At 37.9% G+C, this 27393-nt stretch overlaps 1 long non-coding RNA gene across 1 annotated transcript; it reads right to left on the reverse strand.

The window, feature by feature from the left end:
* Nucleotides 1–14196: 14196 nt before the first annotated feature.
* LOC113340904 lies at nucleotides 14197–14959 on the reverse strand. The gene is made up of 3 exons (XR_003355678.1): nucleotides 14924–14959; nucleotides 14327–14443; nucleotides 14197–14222 (listed from the first exon to the last, which is right to left on the reverse strand). It is a non-coding gene; the product is annotated as an uncharacterized LOC113340904 (long non-coding RNA).
* Nucleotides 14960–27393: the final 12434 nt, after the last annotated feature.

Genomic DNA, 27393 nt, shown 5'->3' on the forward strand with positions numbered 1-27393 from the left:
AGAATCAAGAAAACTGTATGTGAAGGGGGACTTAGAATGAAGGGTAATAAATGGGATCAAGCATATGATAATCAGATAATTTTATTCTTCAATTTGGGTCCAAGGATGATAAGATTTCAGAGAATTAAAACTTGCTATTGGATTTCTCCAAAAGATGGTTTTGTTCTTTTTTGTTGTGATGATGCATCTTTTGTGAATCCAGGGGTTGCTGGTTTTGGAATTGTGATTAGAGATCATCTATGCCAAGTAATGGGGACTCTCTCTGGTGGAATTGGTGTTGCATCCAACTACATAGCATAATTATATGTTGTGATCTGTGCAGCTGAACTTGCCGTGACTTGGAAACTGCAGAATATAATCATTAACTCAGACTCTAAAACAGTAATCTCTAAGTTTGCTGAAAATAAGATGCCCTGGTTTTTCAGAATAAGATGGCAGAAGACTGTGAAGAAACTTAACACAATAACATTATGTCACTGCTTCAGAGAAGTTAACTTCTCTGCAGATACAGCTGCAAAAAAGAGTGCTAAAATGGCAGCAGGTCAAAGGCAACTGCACTATGGAAGGCCTAATTTTCTGACAAGAATTGAAATGCCAAATATTGAGTACTACAGATTTTGTTAGATCTTGCTAGTTCTTCTTTTCTCTTGTTTTAAGCCTATGAAGTTGGCTTCTTTTCTGTTTTACTTTAAAGCTTGCATTCTTTAACAATTTTTCTATTCTAATAAAAGTATATGTGATTCAGAAAAAAAAATATTTATAAATTTTCAAGACTACAGATAGCATTGAATTTAAGCTAAGGTTAACTTGAGATCCAAGCAAACACTTTCTCAGTTTATATGAAATTCTTATTAAGAATTCATATAGGCATGTGAAAAGTATGCCTTGAAACTACACAGAAGAATATGCACTATGGTCCAGGTTTCTGGAACCGTGCACAATGATAGTCCATAACGGAAAATATACCTTTGAAATTACAAGCACCTAGCGGTATCCAATAACACTCAAGACTAAACAATTATCCAGAATCCCAAAGTGATTTTGTGAATAAAGTCGCCTCAGAAGTGCATATGAGAGTTGTAGCAAAAGCGAACATAGTGATATAGAATAGTTCGTGACAATCTGCTAAACTGGAAATGCATAGTTTTGCAAACCTGGTTACAAACCTCTGGAAGTTCGAGAAGTTAGGCCATAGGGGTTTGCAAAGCGGGTTTGAAAACCTACGCCAGTTCGGGAAGTCGGATGATAGGGGTTTTACCAACCGGGTTTACAAACCTACCTTATTCCCTAACTCAAATGTAAAGGGTTTGCAAACCTCTACAGTCCGCAAAATTCAGACTGATCTAGGTAATACACACAAGTATGTGTACCTTCCGCAAAGCAGTTAAACATCACTTATAATTAAATTTGAAACATTCCTAATAACCATAGACAATATGCATTGTTGTTTAGACAATTTACAAATGATCAACTGAAAACAAAAATAGTTTGCGGACAATAAATTGTTCTGACTAAGATTGCTAAGGATCTATGAACATCCATTGCTTGAATCATATTTCGAGAGTTTAACCAAAATAAACTTGAACTCGAAATTTCTTATTTGCAATATTGAATCTACCAAAATCATTCTCATAAGATAGAACGGTATATGCCATAAGGCATAGGATATGCCAGTATTCACATATCTCTTTGTTGATGAAGTTCTCGCAAATGTCTTTGTTTGTTCTTCAGTCTTTAATCTAGACGGTTATTTAGTGAAGTCTGATACTCAACTACCATACTTTAATCCTAATCTGAGACTTAACTTTAATATATCAGAAATTAAGATATACATTTACCTAACATTGATAACAATCTTGAGATATCAAAACTTGCGAATTCGACCGAGCGATGCTATAATATGTTCAAACTGTACGAGGTTCCAGGGTTTTACTTCTAGCTTGTAGGTTTCCTCGTTAACAAAATTTCTGGTGTCTTGCTTTACATTTATTTTCGGCATCATATTTATTTTATTTATTTAAAAAGCGGGGGTCTAACAACCACACCCAATATTTTGTTTAGGAAATCTGTATGGACAAACTCCAATATAATTCCAAGAGAATTAACTAGACAGTCAGACTCAATCAATGGAAAAATATCCAAGAGTTGTTTCTCAATTTCTCAAATCAATCTGCAATCGAACAGATAGAAATATGTGAGCCGGATTAATATGAGAAATAACTTGGATGGTACCAAAGACTAATATCCAAGTGTCAATCAATTTATATCAACAACCAAAGGTTGGATTATCTAATTGATTGAACTATGCACAACCTGTGATATTTCAATTATATAAAAAAATATAATGCGGAAAAGAAATAACACAGACACCATAAATATTGTTAATGAGGAAACCGCAAATGTAGAAAAACCCCGGGACCTAGTCCAGATTTGAATACCACACTATATTAAGCCGCTATAGACACTAGCCTACTCCAAGTTAACTTCATACTTGAATGTAGTTGAGCCCTAACCAATCTCACACTGATCAAGGTACAGTCGCATTCCTTACGCCTCTGAATCCCAGCGGACTCTGCGCACTTAATTCCCTTATATGATCTCACCCACAACTAAGAGTTGCTACGAACCAAAGTCGAAGACTTGATAAACCAATTTGTCTCACACAGAAAAGTATATTGAATAGATAAATATGTCTCCCACTAAAATACCTATGAGTTTTGTTCCGTCTTTTGGTAAATCAAGGTGAACAGGAACCAATTGATACACCAGACTTATATTCCCGAAGAACAGCCTAGTAATATCAATCATCTCACAATAATCTTAATCGTATGGTAGCGAAACAAGATATTGTGGAATCACAAACGATGCAACGAAGATGTTTGTGACTACTTTTTATCTTGCCTATCGAAGATTAAATCTCGAGCAAATCTTAGAGAAGATAGTACTCAATACAATAGAATACAACAAGATCAGAACACGCAACTACAGAGAAAATAGTTGGGTCCAGCTTCACAATCCCAATGAAGTCTTCAAGTCGTTAACCTGCAGGATTTTGAAAAAAAACTAAGGTTAAAGGAGAATCGAATCTGGTCGCAACTAGTATCACACAGGAGGTGTGGGGATTAGGTTTCCCAGTTGCTAGAGTTCTCATTTATATAGTCTTCAAATCAGGGTTTGAAATCAATGTTACCTTGGTAACAAAGCATTCAATATTCACAGTTATATGAAAACCTGATTATACTCAAGCTAATATCTTTCAACCGTTAGATCGAACTTAGCTTGTTACACACAAATGAAAAATGACTTCATTTAGATATGAGTAACCGTACCTAAACGTGTACACCTTGTTGGCTCAACAATACTTAACTGAAGTTAGGTATATGAACACTTTCATATCAACCTTGTTCATCTTAAACATAACTAGTTCAAATGACTCAAATGAAACTAATTCTAGTGTTGTTCAATTGTTTATATTCTTATAAAAGTATATCAGACACAATTGAAGCAAAATCGTGATTCACTCGAATAAATTCATGAACATTATAGCCACGGTTTGCAAAAGATTGAATTCCTTAATATATAAATGTATTACTTCATGAACAAACCGATTTTAGAACATAAACTACTCAAGTATGCAAACGGGTATGCGTACCTATGTGGCCGGACTTGGTTTGGGTTCGCCAGTATGCGAACGGGTACACATACCTCCAAACTCAGTTGAATTCCCGGACTTGAACTTTACCGCCCGTACACATACAGGGATGCACACTAAGTTCCCATACTTTCAACTAACCAACCAGTACGCTTACGGGTATGCATATTATGATTCCCGGACTTGGAATAACTTGCAACGGTTAGCATACAAGTACGCATTGCGCTATATCCAATCATTGGTTAATTGTTCTAAACTCCCATTTCAATCATTGAAATATTCTTAGAAGATGACAATAGCTGTCTCACACAAACTATTAGCTTCAAAGCAATTTTCAAGTAATCGAATGATCAATACGAGACATCCAGAGTCTACATTAAATGACTGTCTCACACAAATCATGTAAGATGTTACCAGATGATTTTCACATGATCATCTTTTGACTTTCGTCAAGAATATAAGATGAACTTGGTTAAAGTGAATGCTTATCAACACATATTTCGAGAAATATGTAAGCGAGTTAAACTCAGCTCGAAATATCAGATGTGTATAATCGAAATCTATACAGCTATACGACTTTTGTCTCAAATAAGAGATAGAATAGATAAACTTTTGTGTGATAGATGAGTTCAAGTCTCCATATAACTTTTTTTGATGAAGTTCCACAAGATACCCTTAATAGTTCTTCGTCTTCAATCGATGAACGCCGTGAAGTCTAATGCTCAATTACACTTACTATCCTAATCCGAGACTTAGATATAAGTAGACTAGAAATCAAGACTTACAATTTTGGAAACTAAACTTGATAACAAGCTTGAGATAGCATCTTGCAAGTTCGACCGAGCAGTTCTCTAAAAATCACCATGTCAATTTTAGTGACAAAACTATCAATACATATGGATTACAAAATAAATAAAATTTGTAGCTTCTCATCAAAATGCTTGATTTCCTTGTTTCTTCATCATTACTCGAAATATTCGTCACTTCCAAGTAGTCCAGTGATTCTGAACGCGTTCAACTCAGCATCATAATTGTTGGAGATCCGTAGCCATGACAATATATAAAAACAAGATGCTTTCGTATTGTTATACACTGTCATAGTATTATTACACAACATCAAAGTCCAATTGTATCACAACTTTGACAATAATACTATGGTGATATCATTCCCCCTTGGTCAATACTTCATCTCATATGAAAACCATTCCCCCTTACATAATGATCCGTAAACCATATGTATATGTAGTGTGAACTACATATTAATTCTCCCCCTTTTGTCAATATAAATTGGCAAAGGTACGAAAATTAGTGGGATTATAATGAAATTCTTATAGAGATACTTCATGACTAAAAAAAAAACATATCAACTTTGTTTCGATGATTTCACATAGTCGAAACTTAGTGTATTCATCAAGGAGTTTATAAAGATACAAGAAAACTCCTACAATATTCCACAGCCGCACTCCCCACAAAGATTTGGCAATTAAGCACAAGTTCAATTAAGAACTCTCCCCCAGAAAATGTCATTCCCGAAAGAACAACATGAGTGACCTTACTTTTGCAAGAAAAGAAGGATTTCTTTGGACATTAACAAATTACATGAAACATGAATTTGTATCAAGAAAACTCAATTAAATTAACCACAAGAGAACCCGTGGTTAATTTAATCGGAAATGCTTAACATAAGAGAACTTACGGAGCCGTACAATACTTTCACATAGAAGTGGATCAGGGAAAGATCAATACTACGGAATATTCAAATATTCATTCTATTTTTATTAATATTTGCATAATGATATCATAGACTTAACCTTTGGACTAAAGAACGCGGGGGAAACATACCAATGATTAGTAGACAAAATCTCCAAGCCATGGATAGGCAAAATACTGGAGGTCTACGTGGACGACATGCTCGTCAAGAGCAAAGAAGCAAAAAACCATCTCTCAGACCTAAGGGAGATATTTGAAGCCATGAGGAACTTCCACATGAAGGTGAACCCGGACAAATGCACGTTCGGAGTTACCTCAGGAAAACTCTTCAGTTACTTGGTCACCAAACGAGGAATCGAAGTAGACCCTGAAAGGGTCAAAGCAATAATTGAGATGCCATCTCCACAAACTCTAAAAGAAGTACAAAAGCTAAATGGAATTTTAGCTTCCATGGGAAGATTCATATCAAGGTCGTCAGATAATTGCAAAGCATTTTTTGACACACTAAGGAAAGGAAGCAGGTTTACATGGACCGAAGAGTGCGAACAAGCTTTTCACAAGATCAAAGAGTACTTAGTATCAGTACCCATCCTGCAGAAACCGGAGCCAGGTGAAATACTCACCCTATACCTAGCAGCAACAAGTTACGATGTGAAAGCAGTATTGGTACGAGACCAAGGGCAAGGAGAAAATCTCGTATACTACATCAGCAAGACAATCAGTTCAGCGGAGCGTAACTACACCAAGGTGAAACAACTTATATATTCCTTAGTAGTGGCAACAGAAAAGTTAAGGATATATTTCGATGCACACACCATCCGAGTTTTCACAAAGGCTCAAATAAGTCAAATCCTCGACAGCACAGAGAAGATTGGAAGAGTGGCAAAATGGAATGTCATGATCAAACAGTTTCACATAATCTTCGAAACCAGGAAAGCGGAGAAATCACAAATCTTAGCAGACTTATTGGCGGACCTACCTCTGAATGACGCAACAGAGATAGACGACATCCCAGGAATGGAGGAAGAAAAGCCGGAACCAGAAGACCTCTTGGAACCACAAAACTCACGAAGGTGGGGATATTCGTAGATGGCTCCTCCAACGGAGAAGGTGCAGGTATAGGGATCATAATAACAACCCCTACCGGAGACCGACTCATCTATGCATTCAGGTTAGAATTCGAACAATACACTAACAACATCACGGAATATGAGGCAGTCATACACGGCCTACGCCTAGCACATGAGCTGGGCTTATCAGATGTTCGTTTGACTAGTGACTCGCAATTTGTCATTAGACAAATAGAGATTAAATACCAAACTCTGGATCCAATACTATCCTCGTACCTAAATCTAACACAGGAGCATGCGTCAAAGATCAACAAGGTCACATTCAGATATGTCTTCCGAAAAGACAACAGACATGCAGATGCCTTAGCATTTACATCATCAATGTTGAGGGACAGAAACACTACCTCGGTCCAAATTGGGAGAATTTATGAAACTTCGATAGAAGGACTAACCTCCGCCATCGAGGAAACCTTAGTCGTCCAGACCAGGGCCATGAGGGAAGCAGAAAAAGAAAAAGAAGATGAAGGAATAGAAGAACCAGATAACGAAGCCGACGAGTCTGACAAATATCAACCCATGTCAGACGGAAGCAACGAGGACGAAGCTGAGGACGATTAGAGATTTCAAATTCACCAATACCTTGACAAAGGTACCTTACCCGCAGATGTCAAAGAATCTTGAAAACTCGAGTCAAAGGCAGCAATGTACAGCCTACGAGACGGAATACTATATAGAAGGTCATTTCTTGGACCTTTGATGCGGTACCTATCACAAACCGAGGGTAGAAGAATAGTGCATGATATACACAATAGCGAAGCTGGAAATCATAGCGGAAGAAGGTCTTTGGCAATCAAAGCCAAAATGGAAGGATACTATTGGCTAAGCATGGACGAAGATGCAAAGAACGTAGCAAGGCGTTGCGAAAGATGCCAATGCTATGCCAGGAAGATTAAAGCACCAGCAACGGAGCTTAACTCGGTCATCATCCCATGGCCATTCGCAAAATGGGGAGTTGACATTGTTGGACCCTTGATAGAGGGGACATCAAAAAGAAGATACCTTATCGTAGCTACGGATTATTTCACCAAATGGGTGGAAGCAAGGGCTTTGGCAAGAATTAGGGACACAAATGTCTTTAAATTTTTGTTCGAGCAAATCATCTGCAGGTTCGGGATACCAGCCGCCATAGTCTCTGACAATGGCAAATAGTTGGAAGGAAAGAACATAGACATACTCTTTAACGCCTTCAACATTCAGAAAAACAAGTCTACTCCAATATATCCTTAGAGCAATGGACAAGCGGAAGCCACTAATAAGACGATAACAATGAAATTAAAAAAGAAGTTGGGGCATACAAGAAAAGATGGTGCGAGCAGCTGCACAATGTCCTATGGGCCTACCGCACTACAAGAAGGGAAGCCAAGGGAGAAAGTCCGTTCTTGCTAACCTACGGAGCCGAAGCAGTCATCCCAACGGAGATAATACTGCCAACGACAAAGACAAAGGCATGGGAAAAGAATCTGACAATAGATCTTATGCTGGAAAAGCTTGATGACCTTGAAGAAAGGAGGGAAGTAGCTTTACAAAGAATGGTGAACTACCAACGAACGCTGGCTCGTGAATACAACAAACGGGTAATTCCTAGAAACTTTGTGGTTGAAGAATACGTACTACATCAAATACCACCATATCAAAGGAAGAAAGAGTGGGGAAAGCTAGCTCCGACATGGGACGGACCCTACATTATACACGATATTGCCAGAAAGGGTTCATACTACCTAAAGAATCTCAAAGGAGAAGTATTGCAACACCCTTGGAATGCAATGTATCTAAAGAAGTATTACCCGTAATAGAATCGTTATTACTCAGGAGAGGAAGGGAAGGGGCAATGGCCCACCATGTTTTATCCCTGATCAAAGGTATTATAAACCTAACTAATCAATGAAATAAACTTTTTGCTAAGAAAAAGTGCATGTTGATTAAATACAAATTGGGTTAGAATAGACACCCTCCGTCAGAATTGACGATGAGGCAAGGCACGACATAACTGCGCATATGTCAATCTCGGATCCTAAGGGAAAATGAATCCCACTAAAAGGAAAATAATAAGCAATATATCCCACAAAGACAGATACTTTGTCGAAGTAAAGCAGCCATCGCGCTGAACGCGTAGGTTTACAGGAAAATTATTACCCACGTAGGAACCCTCGCCACCACGGTACCTTCTGGCCATAGGATACTTGGGTAGGATGATGAATGTTCCACCAAAGGTTAAAAACACCTTAACACCTTGTGATGACTCAAATGTGCAAATAATTAGACACAATACGTCTATATATATATAATAACAAAGGTACCATAATAGTACTACCAAAATAAAACTAACACATCTCAAAATTTGTAGATGACAAAGGTTCAGAAAGTAACGAAGCATTGTTTCAAGGAAAGGAGACAACAAAGGTGATTGTATTTTTGAATGATGTTGTAGTAATGAGGTTCAAACTCTCGGACTTGTGAAGATTAAATTTAAAGATTTAATAAAATTATATACAAAATATTAACAAAGTGGGCGAGAGGTAACCAAGACACTAGATTCCACTATGACGCAAAATTGAATGATACATATTTCATAACTCTAATTATCTTTTAAGACTCTTATTTCTTAATTCACAAATAATCTGGAAAATTCTCAAAAATTAATTGTATCCCCTAAGCATAGGTTATCTAAACAAAGCATAACCTATCTAATTGAATCACAACTAATGAAGAAATTTTTTGCAAACAATTAAAAACTCTGCAAAAGCAGTGATTGAGTGAATTATAAATTATAAATTAGAGAGAATAAATAATTACCAATTATTCATGCGTAAATAGCTTCCTCATTGCCTTCGTTGTGAGAGAATTAGCCGCTCATCATGTTGGAAAACCTCTCAAAGAATTTCATTGATGCTCAAAAATGGTTTACAAATGATGAGAATATGAGAAATACAATAAAACCGGGTTTGTAACAGTTATAAGTGTTATAAACCAGTTGTTATAGAAAACGACAGACAGAAAGTGATGTAAACACTGTGCTGCGACCCTCGCCTCTGTGTCGCTGACACTGTTGAAAAACGACTGTCTCTGAAAATTCGCGTTCTTCAGCACCAGCAGCAGCAGAAAACAGCAGCAGGAAGCTTGTTGTTCGTCTTGATTTCTCACTCCTCAGCCCTTCTAAATCCCCCCAAACTCTCGACCCCCTTCCATGATACCTTGTGAACATATTTATACGTGATTCCGACATTGAATCTCCTCCATTAACTCCAAATAATCTTCATTTACTCGGGTTATTTTCTTTTCATTTTTATTACTGATATTGGTTTTCACGCGTTCTGAAGCTTCCATATTTCCATATTTAACTTCTTCACACTCCAAATAGTGGTTAGGTTCTTCCAAACACGAGCATCAGACGTCTAACTCGCTGTAATCCCGTGGATATCTTCTTCCGTGTACGTGCTGCCCTGTTTTCTTCTCACGGATTTTTCAGCCAAATTTGATCGAAACAAACACCCATACCAGCTTTGTTATGTCATATCACGTCTACCCATTAAGTTTTAGCCCTTTAGTTCACCCATAACTCCTTCAAGAATCGATCGAAAGTTACACAGTTGAGAATAAAATTTTCCCGCCAAAACGAATTTTTGAAATGTTGAAGATGGTGTCCCCCTAACCAAAATGGGGGTGCGAATAGCAGGTGCCCAACTGAGGTGCCCCTTATCCAAATTGAGAGTGACTTTAGTACTTTTCTCCGGGAGTCCAAATAGCACTTTTTGAGCAACTTTTTCCATACAAGTGTATTTCTCCAAAAACACCTACAAACACACAAAGCATCAAAATTAGTACAAAAATCGAGCACTAACAATAGAGACATTGAGTACAATTTAGACACAAAATGTGTATATCAAAAGGCCCCTCAGCTGGGGGCATTATACAACAAAGGAGTTCAGTTGAAAACAAAGTTAGCATAACATAATCATGGGTAAGGAAGACGAGGGAAGACAACACCCTCAGCTTGGAACTCAGCCTCCGCAAAAGCATCATTAATGTAATCAATGGCAGAACGCTCGAGATGCACCTTCATTTGAGAAGCTTGCGCCTCTAGGTCCAAAGCCGATTTCTAATGGAGCTCCCTGATCTGAGCGCTAAGCTGATCATTAGCTTGCTGAAGTGCCTCAACTTTAAACTTAGCAACAACATCAAACTGGCGAGATATTTCCAATTGAGATATCTGACCCTCAAGGTGGCTAATCTTGGCGTTTTCACCCACCAACTGCTCTTGGAGACCTGCGGATACGAAGGGTATCAGCAACGAGAAAAAACAGCTAAAGATGCAAAGAATTCTACGGAAAAAATAATTATCCTAAGCTACCTCCGGCATGGCTAAGGGACTCTTCTAAACTATGTTGAGCCTCAGCAAGATACACCTCAGCCGCATAAAGGTCTTCCACGAGGGTATCCCTTTCCGTCCGAAGATCATCAACATCTATCCGGAGCGAAGCATACTCAGAGGATAAAGCTTGGTACACATTCTCTAACTCTTCAAACCTTATTACCAAGGATGCATGAGACATGGAAGAAGGCACAAAGCTGGCATCAACAAGTTTGTTCTTAAGAGAACATACCTCAGAAGTTAATACATTACGCTCCACAGTAACCTTAGCTAATGAAGCACAAGCATCTTCAAAATCAGCGTGATATTTCTTACGAATAATTTCTTGGGTTGCGAGACGTTTCTTGACTAAGGTAATATCTTCCTTTTGCTTTAAAATAAGACTCTCCTTCCAGCTAAGAGCTTCGTCACACTCCTTACGAAGCAAAGCCATCTGCTTCACTAAGTCTGCATTATGGGCGGACTCAAGGTAAAGTTGGGCCTCATTATGAACAGTTACGTTCATCAGCATATCAGACTTCTTTTGATAATACCAAATGTCGGAGGTTAACTTGGCCACTTGATCTTGGAGATATCTAAGTCCACTAGAGCTTCCGGCTGGCAAACGAAGGTTGTCTTAGGACTATGCAGCCAGAAAGTAAAGAAAAAAGCTAAGGAGAAGAAGAAACGAACTTATGGCTTTAGAGGACTCAGCAGCTAAGGCAGTATCAGCAGCTTTGCGACCATCCTAGGCAACCTTAGCAGCATTATTAGCTCTCTCAAGAGACAATAAATAAGCTTCCAGATACCTCTGAGTTTTCCTCAGATCATCCTCCAACGAAGATATCTTAGTAGCAGAAGTAGCATCACCCGACGAAGGCTGCTGAGCAACAGCAAGAGCATACTCTTGACGAGCACGTTCCAACAGGGCACTCAAATGAGTGCACTTAGCCCTATAAACCTTGAATAAGGTATAACCAACATTGATCTGCTTACAAAGCTGCAAACAAAGAAGTATAAGGACGGATGAAGGATCAAATTAAGAAGAAAAATGATAAGGTAAGAATCACTTACTGAGAACGCTGAAAGACGAGGGAGGAAGTTGGCATAGGTATCCATGAAAGACTCCATCTCTTGGATGCTACTCCTACGGATCTCACCAAAGCTATGACTGGAGCGGAGACAATCAGGGTCAAAGAACAAGTCTTTGGCAGCACGATACTGGGCAGATAACACGTCCAGCTGTGAAGCTATCTCGAAAAAACTACCAAGATGATGATGATCAACTCCAATAGAAAAGGGACCCTTGGAATCCCGCAGGATGGCCTCAAGAATAGCGTCATCAGAACTACCTAAGCTCAAGCTCTCCGGCAACCTACCTTGGCTAGATTCAGCGGCATCTCCCTCGTTTGTTTGAACACGAGCAAGGGGAACGACTGCTGAACCCTCACCACGACGAAGAGATGGCATGGTAGATGACCTAAGAACAGAAAGAGGAGCTTGAGATCCACCCAAATACATGTCACCGGCAGAAGGAAGATTACCCAGTACGGTCCAATATGGTGACGAAGGTGGGGGTCCAACAACTTTGCTAACGGGGGCAGTAGAGACAGACTGAGCACTCCCTAGTGAAGCAGGAGCATCATTGAAGAAGAAGCTGGCTAGTGAAATCACAACCTTCTTCTTATGCTGCGAATATGAGCTACCAACCCTCACTGTGGGGGTAAAAACCTTAGCAAACGAACCACTTGATTGAAGGGAGGTAGCAAGAGACGAAGGCAGACTTTTAGAAGCCACAACAGCAGCTCCAGCAGCAACAGAAGTAACGGGCAAAGCCTTGCTAGGAGCGGAAAACGAAGGCATCTTCAATGAAAGCGTAGATGCAGGGGCTTGAACACTAACAGGCTCTACCAACTGAGCACCAACACCAACAAGAATGTTCTCACCCTCAACTAAGGCAGCTCGGACGGGACTAGGGTTATCTTTGGAAAAATCCTCCTCGATATCATCCAAATGAGGGCTGAGGCCAGTATCCTCGATATCCTCTATGTCTTCATCACCTGGTACCTCACCGACAGCCTTAGGATCATCATCCAAAGCATCAAGATCAATGGCGGTCTTCAGCTTACCCTTCCTCTAGGAAGACTATAAAAAAACACATGCGCCAGCTAAGAATCAGGGGCAAGGTACTAAGGAACTTACAAGCACAAAGGTATAATAATGATCCTTACCTCCGCAGGCGTTTCAACCAAAGCCTTTCTCTTCCTAGTCCTTGTGGCCACAGAATTACCAGCATAACCTGGAGCAGTCCCAGCAGAAGAAACAGGGGCAGACTGCAAAAGAAAACCGTCAGAACAAAGGTATCAAAGCATACAAAGAAATCAAAGCGAACGAAGATATCAAAAACGAAGGTACCTCATGGGAAGGGGCGGGATTAAAAATCCAAGGCCGATGCCCATCATACTTCTCGGTCAAAGAACGAGCTGAACGAGGAACTGAGGGATCCGTGGAGGTAAAACCATAAGCCCAAGGACCAACCACACGAAGAGGAGTACGAGCCCAACGATCATCGTGAACAAGACGAATGCGATCAGACTTTGGCAAAGGTAGCCTAGCAGGATAGGGGATGGTAGTAAAACCAGTCTTATCAATCTCCTCCAGCAAGCGAAGGCTATTACCTTCGCTAATCTGCCTAGCAGTAACATGGATACGACGAGGACTAACACTCCAAGGAAGAAGATTACTCTTATGAATAGCATCAGCATACGTAGCACTGAAGTTGGCAGGGGTATAATCCTCCCGCTTAGATCTCCCCTCATCAAATGGGTCATAAGACTCCAGGTAGGGCTGGCAACGGATAAATATCCTCCGGATATTGGAAGTACCGATAAGGTTAAGGTTAAGTATTATCGGATATCCGGTATCCGATAATATCCGGCGGATATCAAAAATTTCATATCGATAAGGTTATGGGTAAGCTATCGGATATCGGAATTTTATCGGATAAAATCCAGTAACTAGAAAAAAAACTTAAAACTTAGAAAAAACATAGTCTTAGTCTTTTTGAGTTCAAAATGTTCAGTGAAAAATACAAACCCCACACAAGTACAATGTAAACAAATCCCTGAATTCCTTGCATACGACACTTAAACATCAGTTGCAGTCATCATTGATCACTGAAAACATGGACATTGCGTGCCTTCTAGTACTGTTATGATACTAGTTTCTTTTTCATACATGAGAATTCAAGCTAATACTGGAAATAAAACACGTTTAAACAAGTACGTGATGTACTGCCACAGTCACACGCGATAATTATTCGAAATAAAAAGATAGCTTTTACAATAAAAGTAACGACCGTTACAACGTTCCACTGCTTCATCTGCTGGTTCCAACGCAACTAACATTAGAATCTTAGATTTACTTAACAATCCCAATTAAATAAAAAAGAAGGAAAAATATAGCTAATGAGGTCGATCATTTTACCTAATTCCTTGGAAGAGGCTATATTTTTGCACAAAGAGAATGCACATCCCAACTTGCAGTACTCATTGATTTCATTTTCGTCCTTTACTTTGCTTTGTTCTTCATCATCACCAATGTCTACTGTCCAAAACAAATAGGATTAAAATTTGGAAAAAATTACCTAAATTTCAATCAGTTTGTCACACATTTGCTATGTAAACTAACACCAAGTGAAACTCAAAATTATTGAAAGAAAAAACACACCAAGAGATCTTAAGCCAAACTGTTCATAGACATTAGACAAGGCTTGAACATAATAGAGGAAAATTCTCATTCTTCAATACAGATTTCAACAAATTTCAGTGAGATAATTTAATGATGCAACAAGAAAGCGACCCGATAATACTCATGCAACACAATAACAGTGCCATAATGCACTTTTGTGCACAGACGAATGAAAGAATTTCAGATATGTGGTTATTGAATCAGTTAGTAATCAAGATTATGGTAGGTACTGTGACTTTGATGCTCCCAGTCCCAGTTGAGCCAATGAATCAGCAAACACAAAAATCTGGTTTGTTATCAACTAAACGTCTAGAATAAATCAAAATACGAAACCTGGATAGTAAAGTACTCTTTATCATGTGATTCCTAAGAAATGACGCCGAATGTCTAGAACCTAATTCTTAAGCAGACTCAACAAGACCTGCTTCAAAAAGATAAAAGAAAGAAGAACATAATCAGTTCATAATCCGATTTCACTCTAACCTAGATCGAGTCTTTCCTAACCATAACACCATATCATTTCACTATTACCATATCATGCCCAATACATGCATAGAAAACCCACATCAGTACATGAACTCGCCATTGACAATTCAAACAACTAAATGCTAATTTAACCCATTTTCACGAACTGTATCTTTTAACCTAAAAATAAAAATTAGGGCAAACGTCAATTACAAAGACAGAATAATAGCAAAGGATTTCAATCATAAGAAAAGGGAATAAGAAAAAAATTAATCAGATGAACAATATTAATTAACAGAAAACCCTAGCAATAATTTTAATCTGTAATTGAACAAAATTTGTGTTCATACTTATCTAACAAATTAGGGAAGAAGAACAGTGACAGAATTTCATTATTCTACGAAAAACATAAGAGAGAATCTCTTCTGAAATAAAATGGTTTAAAGGCTTTTAAAATCGAAGGAATGTTTTTAGGGAAACGAAAAATTTCTATGAACAAATATTCCGAGAGAAGTGAGAACCGAGAAGAGAAGAAAAAAAAGAAAGGTAAATGAGTTATGTACTTCTCGACTCCTCCTCGACTAGGAGATTCGGTATGGGAGAATTACAAGTATGCCCCTACACTATCGAATACCGGATATTAACCAAATGGAAAGACCCCAATCCGATTTCGATTCCGATAAGAGATATTATCCGATAGCTTATCAGATTCGGATATCCGATATCCGATATGTCGGATTAAATCCTATAGGATATCGGATTTTCGGAAACGGATCTCGGATTTCGGCTATCCGTTGCCAGCCCTAACTCCAGGGTTGTTTTTCCCTTGCTACGGTACCAGCTTTCGCGAAGGGCGCGCCAGTAATTACCATTATATTGCATAACTCCTCTAACCTGAGTCTTGTTTGCCGGGTCATCCCTCGAAGACAAAACATCATAGTAGAAGGGATCCTTTCTACTAAACAAAGGGAGGAGCATACCTGCGGCCAATTGGCCAACGCTAACGAGGAGGTTATTCTCATGATAAGGAAAATCCCGGATGAGAGACTCAGTGAGAACATCAGGGCCATTGACGAAGGAAATCTCGAATTTATGGAGGCGAAAAGACTTGGTAATCTCAGCAATAGACAGATGAGCAAAGCTGTCCTTGTCACACAGTTGGAGACTCTGAAGCTCACATTGAGGAGGAGGAGGAGGAGGAGGCGGAAGGTCTTCAACAACAACTTCTTCAACATCAGGGTCCGCAACCCCCTCAGCAACCGTAGCCACCTCAGTACCAGCATACACCTCAGAGTCCTCAGGAGGAGGAGATGGCGTAGCATCAGGATGATTCATTCTCGAAGGGGGATCAATCGACGAAGATATCTTCGGACCCTTACGCGTAGGTTTCTTTGGAATCCTCATGATACCTAACACCATCAGGAAGAACATCTCCATCAACAATGGCGGAGGAAAATCACAGTTTATTCCAAAAGCAGAAAGGGGCAAAAAACGACATACTTTGGGCATGGGTTTCACTAAACCAACCAAAGGAATGGTTTGAACACACCATAGGGCAAAAAATGAATATCATAATCACGAAAAGCAAAATTGCAGGCAAGGAACGATCATGGCAGAATTATCTTCAAAAATCAAAATGGAGTGAAACCCAAGTTCTACTACAGGGCAAGCAATTAAAAGACATGAAAAACTCTCACATGCAGATAATAATCGCAACATCAGTAATACCCTACTCAAAGAAGAAGACACATGGCACGATATGAAGAGAATCAACACTAAAGAGACGAGCATCACTTACTTGCACGATCAACTGCGAAACCAAAGCGCTCGAAAGATCGAAGGAGAGAAAGAGCAGTTGGCAGCGGAAGAATCTCAATGAAAGAGATGGAGGGAGACAGTTCGAAGAAGAAGGAGAAAGGGAGTTACTAAAAAGTCCTTCTCTTTGTTCCCTTTTTATAGGCAGCTGGAAAATCCAAAAATTTGGATGTCCCGAAATTCAAGGGGAAGTTATTGCATGAAAGGACATGTGGGGACCACCCAATCGGTACATGCAAAAATGGCGGCGTACCGGAAGTTTTCTTCCACTTCTACCAAACGGTAGAATGTGAAAGAAAAGGGGAAAACTGTGAATACCAATATTCTGTGGAGCACGTGTCGCGATCTTAGTGGCCGCACATATATTCAACTGTGTAGCCTTCGCTGAACTGAGAAGCCTAAGTAGCAAAGGATACCTCCGCAGATCTACTTTATCTCATCCCAAGAAAGAAGGCCTAAACGGTCAAGATAAGAATGGTAAAAGCCTAGTCTACAAATAGGAAGTTGGCGAGGGGACAGAGGTAGATGACGCATCTAATCAGCATTAAATGCTCAAATCTCTTATCTACACACATGAATCAAGGCACGTGGAGAGATAAGGCGTGGCAGAACCCGATTGGCGGAAGCTAGCGGTAAACGAAGGTACAACCTGTACTAAGGTTGGGTAGTTCCCGAAGGAACGTGGGCCAGCTGAGGTGGCGAAATACCACTGGAGAAGGTACGCGGTGGACGAAGGTACCATTGGTACGAAAGGTATATCAACAGACGATGGACCCAGAGGCAGCAAAGATATACTTGGAGCAAGAGGAGCTATAAATACCAAGCCTCACCAACAAACTAAGGTCATTCAATATCTAGGAGAGAAGATCTAGTCTTAAGCTTATACCTCTTTAATGTTTAGAACTTAAGTATTTACTTCCACTTGAGTTCTCTCTATTACTTTGTGAAGCATTTAAGATCTTTGTAGCCACCTCAAACTTAATACAAAACAATCACTCATTACCCCGTGGACGTAGACAAATGTCGAACCACGTAATCTCTTGTGTCTCATGATAACTTAGAAGCTTTTACATTATATTTGTGTTCTTCGTTATTATTGCGATCTTAGATATCATTTATTACTTAACATTATCAGTTCAACGGTGGTATCAATACTGCTTAGTATCAGATCCTCAAAGTTGTATACATTACGTAGACTACGGGAAAATGATTAGTCACAGAAGGTATCAAAAACCAATATCCAAGTGTCAATCACTTTAATAAACAACCAAAGGTTGGATTCACAATGGATTGAACTTACGCACAACCTGTGATATTTCAATTATATAAACAAATATAATGCGGAAAATAAATATCACAGACACTAGAAGTTTTGTTAACGAGGAAACCGCAAATGCAGAAAAACCCCGGGACCTAGTCCAGATTTGAACACCACACTGTATTAAGCCGCTACAGACACTAGCCTACTCCAAGTTAACTTCGGACTGGAATGTCGTTGATCCCTAACCAATCTTACACTGATCAAGGTACAACTGCTCCCCATATGTCTCTGAATCCCAGCAGGACTCTACGCACTTGATTCCCTTAGCTGATATCACCCACAACTAAGAGTTGCTACGACCCAAAGTCGAAGACTTGATAAACCAATCTGTCTCACACGGAAAAGTCTATTGAATAGATAAATCTGTATCCCACTTATATACCTATGAGTTTTGTTCCGTCTTTTGATAAATCAAGGTGAACATGAACCAATTGATATACCGGACTTATATTCCCGAAGAACAGCCTAGAAATATCAATCACCTCACAATAATCTTAACCGTATGGTAGTGAAACAAGATGTTATAGAATGACAAACGATGTGACGAAGATGTTTGTGACTACTTTTTATCTTGCCTATTGGAGATTAAATCTCGAGCAAATCTTAGAGAACATAAGGACTCAATCACGATAGAAAACAACAAGATCAAAACACACAACTACAGAGAAAATAGTTGGGTCTGGCTTCACAATCCCAATGAAGTCTTCAAGTCGTTAACCTACAGGGTTTTAGAAAAACCTAAGGTTAAAGGAGAATCGACTCTAGTCGCAACTAATATCACACATGAGGTGTGGGGATTAAGTTTCCCAGTTGCTAGAGTTCTCATTTATATAGTCTTCAAATCAGGGTTTGCAGTCAATGTTACCTTGGTAACAAAGTATTAAATATTCACCGTTAGATGAAAACCTGATTAGACTCAAGCTAATATCTTTCAACCATTAGATCGAACTTAGCTTGTTACACACAAATGAAAAGTGACTTCTTTTAGATATGAGTAACCGTACCTAAAGGTGTACACCTTTGTTGGCTCAAGAATAATTAACCGAAGTTAGTCATATGCACACTTTTATATCAACTTTATTCATCTTAACCATAACTAGTTCAAATGACTCAAATGAAACTAGTTCTCGAGTTGTTTAATTGTTTATATTCTCATAGAAGTATATAAGATACAATTGAAGCAAAATCGATTTTGATCCACTCGAATCAATTCATGAACATTATTGCCACGGTTTGCAAAATATTGTATTCCTTAATATATAAATGTATTAGTTCATGAACAAACCGATTTTAGAACATAACCCACTCAAGTATGCAAACGGGTACGCATACTTAAGTATCCGGACTTGAACTGTGTTCGCCAGTATGCAAACAGGTTCGCATACTGTCATACACTTCCAAGTCTCAGTTGAATCAAGTGCGCGTACTGGTACGCATACTATAGTACCCAGACTTGAACTGACTTCGCCAGTATGCGTACTGGTACGCATACTTTAGCTCCTGGACTTTACCTGACCTTGCCAGTACGCATACTGGTATGCACACTAAATTCCGGTCTTGGATCAACACATATGCAAGTACACATACTGTGCACATAATCCAATTATGGTTAAGTGTTCTAAACTCCCATTTCAATCATTGAAACATTCTTAGAAGACAACAATAGCCGTCTCACACAAACTATTAGCTTCAAAGAAATTTTCAAGTGATCGAATGATCAATACGAAACATTCCGAGTCTACATCAAATGACTATCTCACACAAATCATGTAAGATGTTACCATGTGATTTTCATATGATCATTTTTTGACTCTCGTCAAGAATATAAGATGAACTTGGTTAAAGCAAAAGCTTACCAACACATATTTCGAGAAATATGCAAGCGAGTTAAACTCAGCTCGAAATATCAAATGTGTATAATCGAAGTCTATATAGCTATACAACTTTTGTCTCAAATAGGAGATAAAGTAGATAGACTTTTGACTGATAGATGAGTTCAAGTCTCCACATACTTTTTGTTGATGAAGTTCCACAAGCTCCCCTTAGTAGTTCTTCGTCTATAGTCGATGAACGTCGTGAAGTCTAATGCTCAACTACACTTTCTATCCTAATCCGAGACTTAACTATAAATAGACTAGAAATCAAGACTTATAGTTTTGGAAACTAAACATGACAACAAGCTTAAGATAACAACGTCGCGAGTTCGACCGAGCAGTGCTCTAACATATCCCATAACAATTTTTGCAGTATATGAAACCAATAAAGATTAATACTGCAAAATCATCTTCCAAATAAACTTTAGATTTAAATAAATAAATGTAAAAATATTGCAAGATGAAAAACGTTGGAAATATCTATGTGTACTCACAATAATTGCTATTCCAAACCCTAGTTATCCTTCTTAAAACACAATAATAAATTCTCATTAGAAGTTTCCTAGACAAAATAAAATAACTCCTAAGAAGAACAAAACTGAAGGTCTTCAGACATAACCAATAACCAGAGATCGAACACAAACAAGTTCATTAGTTGCTTTCTCCAGTTCAATTTTCAGAAATTCAAGATTCTTTGTTGCAATTTCAAGTTGTTCACGAACAACTCCAAGATCCCAAAGAAGATTTCCCACCAATTGAGACGATATCGGAACTGACAGATCTTTTTCATGGTCAACTGCATGAAAGCAGGTTATGGAGAGAGGATTTTCGTGAAACTCAACAACTTTGCTGCCTTCTACATTATCTTCCTTTTTTCATCCATCCATTGTGTACAAATAATCTCATAGGAGAATTTTTGACGTTACTGAACGAGTATATATCAGAGGAAGAGTTATATATATATGATATATTCATAGGGAAACCGTAGGGTTACTCGTTTAAGTTCGGTAATGGGCCAGGTGCACGTACGCTCATGGTTACGGACTAGGTTCAAAACCAAGAGAGCAATGAAGCCTAATTTAAAAGTAGTTTTGATAAAAATCAAAGACAAATTCTAAACATATTGACAGAAAATATTAACTCAAAAGAACATAAGATAATTGTTGATAGTCAACAAGTCAACTGTCATTTAGGAAGAAACCGGGGGTTTTCAAAGTGAGCAACAAGGAGAATTTTCTCAAGAGTTACTGATAAACTGGGGGTTCATTATTACATATTACATATGTAATAATAAACTGAAGCAAGGCTCAATAGTAAGATGATCATTTTATTCTTAAACGGAAAACAGATACAACAGAGACCAATTTTGTCAAGAAGAAGAGCTTCTTGAGAATTATGAGCATCCTCACACAGTCTCAAAGAGGATGCTCATAAGTAAGCAGTCAAGTTGTAGTTTGACAAGCATGTAGATCATCGCGGGTATTGACATTTTTCCTTTTTCGTACTTGACTGACATCAGAAGAATCAAAATATTTTTCAAGACAATTAATAAGAGGAGAAAAAATATTACCTGATGCATCAGTTTTTCTTGCCTTCTTAATACTGCGTTTGAGTCTATTGATACTGGTCTTGATCTCCGAGACACGATTATTGATGTGAATGTATTCGGGAACAGACACTTTAGATTCAAGACTTTCTTCTGCGAAAGACAAAGAGTTTGAAGTTTTTCTCTTCCTTCGATGACTTCTTCTCTTCACAGAGCAATTCAAAGAGTCAGTCGTCCATATAACATTCTTCCCTTTACAATTATAAACAGTTTTTGTGTCATATTTACAACCAAGAATTGGCTCATCACAACACTTTTCTTGATTGCAGACTAGACCTTTAACACCAGCATAATGAGAAGCATCTTTGATTACTTCTTTAGAAATCCATACAAGAGTGTTATGAAGTTTTTCATTCCGCAATCGAAAACGACATCTTCTTTCAAGGTGACCTTTATTTTCGCAATAATAATCGTTAAAGGGAATGTTTTTGACTGTTCTCATATGAGCTGTTTTTGAAGGTTGACAATCTTTGTTCTTAGGAACATCAGCTGTTGAAGGTAGTTTTTCACTTTTGATGTCAGTGAAATTTTCACTTAGGAATTTGTCATTAGCACAGACAAAATTGATCTTACTAACACTTGGACGGTCTATTCCTTTATAGCCCAGACCACGTGTATCACGATGTTCTTTACATGCTCCCAGCATAGTGGATAATTTTGTAGAGCTAGCATTCAATCTTTTCAGATTCTCTTCCAGTGATTTGACCTTATCAATAGTAGCAGCTAGATCATCCTCCAATTTTTTTTCTTTGGCGAGAAAGCCGATTTCTCGATCATTAAAACATTTTTGTTGAGAGTCATATCTTGCTTCAGTTTCTGCAAGTCTTTCTTTTAACACAAGGATATTTCGACGAAGATTCTCACGTTCAAAAAATTTTGGACGCACATCTTCTGCTCGATGTTTAAGAGTTTATAACCACAATCATATCCCTTAAAGAGTTTTCTCAATTTCCTGTTTTCTAGACAGAGAGGAGTCAGAAATTTAGCCAAGCAAGCTGTTGACTTCTTTTTCTTTATGAGATGGTCGAAAAGCTTGATATATTGTGAGACTTCCTCATCAACATTTTGTCCCTCGTCTGAATCACTTTCATCTGAAAGATCATCCAACTGTTAATCTAGGAGTTTTTCCCAGTTGAACACAGTTTCAGACAATGGAGAAGACGTGAGAGATTTCTCAGGAGACTCAAGGATTTGAACCAAGTCAGAATGCTTCTGAACTAGTGTTGTGTTGTCATAGATAACACTACTTTCCATAGAGTCAGATCGCTATAAACACAGACTTATAAGGTCTTAAACGTGTTTGGGTGCTCTGATACCAATTGAAAAAGCGAGGGTCTAACAACCACACCTAATATTTCGTTTAGGCAATCTGTATGGACAAACTCCAATATAATTCCAAGAGAATCAACTAGACAGTCGGAATCAATCAATGGAAATATATCCAAGAGTTGTTAGTTAATTTCTCAAACCAATCTGCAATCGAACAGATAGAAATATGTGAGAAATAACTTGGATGATACTAAAGACCAATATCCAAGTGTCAATCAATTTATATCAACAACCAAATGTTGGATTATCTAATTGATTGAAATACGCACAAACTGTGATATTTCAATTATATAAACAAATATAATGTGGAAAAGAAATAACACAGAATCCCAACGAAGTCTTCAAGTCGTTAACCCTACAGGGTTTTCGAAAAAACCTAAGGTTAAAGGAGAATCGACTCTAGTCACAACTAGTATCACACAAAAGGTGTGGGGATTATGTTTCCCAGTTGCTAGAGTTCTCCATTATATGGTCTTCAAATCGAGGTTTGCAATCAATGTTACCTTGGTAACAAAACATTCAATATTCACATTGAGATGAAAACCTGATTAGACTGAAGCTAATATCCTTCAACCGTTAGATCGAACTTATCTTGTTACACACAAATGAAAAGTGACATCATTTAGATATGAGTAACCGTACCTAAAAGTGTACACCTTGTTGGCTCAACAATAGTTAACCGAAGTTAGCATATGAACACTTCCATATCGACCTTGTTCATCTTAACTATAACTAGTTCAAAGGACTCAAATAAAACTAGTTATAGAGTTGTTCAATTGTTTATATTCTCATAAAAGTATAGAAGACACAATTGAAGCAAAATCGATTTTGATTCACTCGAATCAATTCAAACATTATAGCCACGGTTTGCAAAAGATTGCATTCCTTAATATATAGATGTGTTAGTTTATGAACAAACAGATTTTAGAACATAACCTACTCAAGTATGCAAACGGGTACGCATACCTAAGTGGCCGGACTTGGTTTGGGTTCGCCAGTATGCGAATGGGTATGCATACCTCCAAACTCAGTTGAATTCTCGTCTTAAACTTTACTGCCGGTATGCATACGGGTATGCATACTAAGTTTCCGGACTTTCAACTAACCAACCAGTACGCATACGGGTATGCATATTATGGTTCCCGGACTTGGAATAACTTGCAACAGTTAGCATACAAGTACGCATACCATGCTATATCCAATCATTGGTTAATTTTTCTAAATTCCCATTTCAATTGAAACATTCTTAGAAGACGACAATAGCTGTCTCACGCAAACTATTAGCTTCAAAGCAATTTTCAATTGATCGAATGATCAATACGAAACATTCTGAGTCTACATCAAATGACTGTCTCACACAAATCATGTAAGATGTTACCAGGCGATTTTCACATGATCACCTTTTGACTTTCGTCAAGAATATAAGATGAACTTGGATAAGCGAAATCTTACCAACACATATTTCGAGAAATATGTAAGCGAGTTAAACTCAGCTCAAAATATCAAATGTGTATAATCGAAGTCTATATAGTGATACGACTTTTGTCTCAAATAGGAGATAGAGTAGATAGACTTTTGAGTGATATATGAGTTCAAGTCTCCACATACCTTTTGTTGATGAAGTTCCACAAGCTCCCCTTGGTAGTTCTTCGTATTCAATCGATAAACGCCGTGAAGTATAATGCTCAACTACACTTACTATCCTAATCCGAGACTTAGGTATAAGTAGACTAGAAATCAAGACTTATAGTTTTGGCAACTAAACTTGACAAGAAGCTTGAGATGGCAACGCTTGCGAGTTCGACCGAGCAGTTCTCTAACATTTATAATAAAAGTATAAGCAAGTTGTACGTTAATGAATCCTTGTGATTCAAAAATATCTTTTAAGAGATCACTTAAGTATATTTTCTCGTCTTCTTTAATCATGTATCGAACATAAGCAAGAGAACAACTTACAAATTCTGTAACGAAAAAGTTGGGGGTGACCGGTGTACTTGGTACCCTCCCCTTTTCAGTATTCTCTACATAAAATTCACATACAAAATAACTAATAACACAATCATTCAAGTTAAAAAAATAAATAAAGAAAAGGTTAGCCAATTAAGCGATAGAAATGCATTCGTAGACATGTTGCACGGGAATCTTATATCAATTATCATGTGCTCGACGAATTGTCATTCTAGCCCAATTCTTCTTATTTTTTCCTCCTGAATTATTCCAAGGACAATGATAACATCATTTTTCTTCCAAGAATGAAATAAGAGAACTGGAACGAAGACATGATTTTTCACAAAAAAAAACTTTCATACAATCAGCCATTATCAAGAACTACAGGTCTATTAGAGATTTCCAATAATTGCATTTTCATCAGAAATACTAAGTCCCAAGCCATTATCAAGAACCACTCGAACATGAATAACAATAAAATCTTAAGTCCCAGTAAATTCTTCATCTTGCTATTGTATTGTGTATATATTTTTTTTATATTTAGTATTTTCTATTATTAATTTTTAAAATCAAACTCAAAGTATTTTCTATTATTTATCTTCTCACGCCGTTTTCTTCAGGATAGCACGTTCCAGCACATTGCTACACAACCCTTGATTGATTCAAACTCTTTCCAGAGTTATTTCCACGTGACTTCCACAAATCAACCCAAGAAAACCCGCGTTCTTCTCACCTCCCTATTTACCGAGATAATTGTATAAACTTCCTTTTCTAACGATTCCTGATCACTTACCATCCCAGTTTTTCCTCAACGGGACCATACCAATCCATTTGCACGGAATAATCTCATAATATATCGTCCAGAATCAAAACAGAATAATCCCCAGTTTTGGAAAATGTTATCCCGCCAATTTATGTTTTAAACGGGGAAGAAAGAGATGCACCCTATCATGTGATGGGTGCAAATAGCAAGTGGGTATCCCTTATCAATTAGGGTTCCCCTTATTCGAAATGGGGCCCCCTTTAGCATCTTTCCTCTGGAGTGCCTTTAGTAAATTTTTCGGGTGCCAATAACATTTTTTGGGACGTCTCCAACATATTTCTGGGGTATCTTTAGTAATTTTATCCCGGGGGTGCAACAACCACTTTTTGAGTAACTTTTTCCACAAGAGGTTATTTCCTTCAACATACTTAAAACAAGTTTATTAGCGAAAAAACGAGTCATAGCTAATGTAGTTATGGGTTAAAATGTGTCGCCTCTTACGTGCTTATCACTTACTCCTCTTGAATCTCGCAAGACTCCGCACAATTGATTCCCTTAGCTGACGTCCTTTACAGCCTAAGAGTTGCTTCAACTTAATTGAAGACTTTAAGCCAATCTGCCTCCCGCAGATAAGCCTGTATGTGATTTCCATTCTGATCAAAGATCAAGGTGATATAAGAAATCGATTGTAATAGACAAAGTCTAGCAAACCTCAAAATCCGGTTTTATGACTCCCGAAGAGCATCCTAGATTATTATTCACCTCACAAGTAGATACTTGTGGAATCACAAAGTCCGAGACGAAGAAACTTTATGATTTCTATCTATCTTGCATGTTGGAACAAAAGGCTCAACAATCAAAGCAAGATCAGGATACACGAACTATCAAGATAAAGATAGTTGGACTTGGCTTCAGGAATCCCCTGGAGAAGTCTTTTTAGTCGCTAAACCTAAAAAAGATTTAAAGGAGAGGACGAATCTAGTTTACAACTATGATACACAAGAATAGTGTCAGGGATTCAAAAATCCCACTTGTTTGAGGTTCTCCTTATATAGATTTTCAAGATAGAGTTGCTTTGGATTTAAACTAAAATAACTTTAATTTATTGGTTAAAAATCCGTTAATTTTTCAAAGTAGTAGAAGGTGATGCTATACTTATACTGTTTTCGTTTTCATTTTTGAGCGGATCCTCTCTTATAAACATATGTAAATACAACATAATATGTAAACAAAAGCAAACTAAGTAGAATGCAGATTACAGAGACGACCTCGCACAGAAACAAAACAAAACTTAAAAATGGCATTTCATCTTATTAGATGAAATTGAACACGGATTTAGCAAATAACTAAGGGAGTTTTGTGATGCTGATCCTAATCCAATAATTAAAGGTAGTTGCAATTGAATCGATGGGGATAACATTGGAGTTTCTAGGAATTTATTAAAACCATATCAGTCTTGAATGAAATAAAATCTTAACCATAAATCATTCTTCATCCGCCAATAGACATTCCATGTGAATATTTGCCCACCATTCTTTAATGATATTAAAGATAACAATAACAATAGGTACGAATAATAGATGTGAACGGAAATATCATCTTATGCTACTCTCCGCCCATCTTAAATCTCTCTATTTATTTTCATGCGAGTATCGCCTTTGATTACAAACAGTACACAAACTA

This window comes from Papaver somniferum, unplaced genomic scaffold (assembly GCF_003573695.1).
Source record: "Papaver somniferum cultivar HN1 unplaced genomic scaffold, ASM357369v1 unplaced-scaffold_24, whole genome shotgun sequence".
NCBI lineage: Eukaryota > Viridiplantae > Streptophyta > Magnoliopsida > Ranunculales > Papaveraceae > Papaver > Papaver somniferum.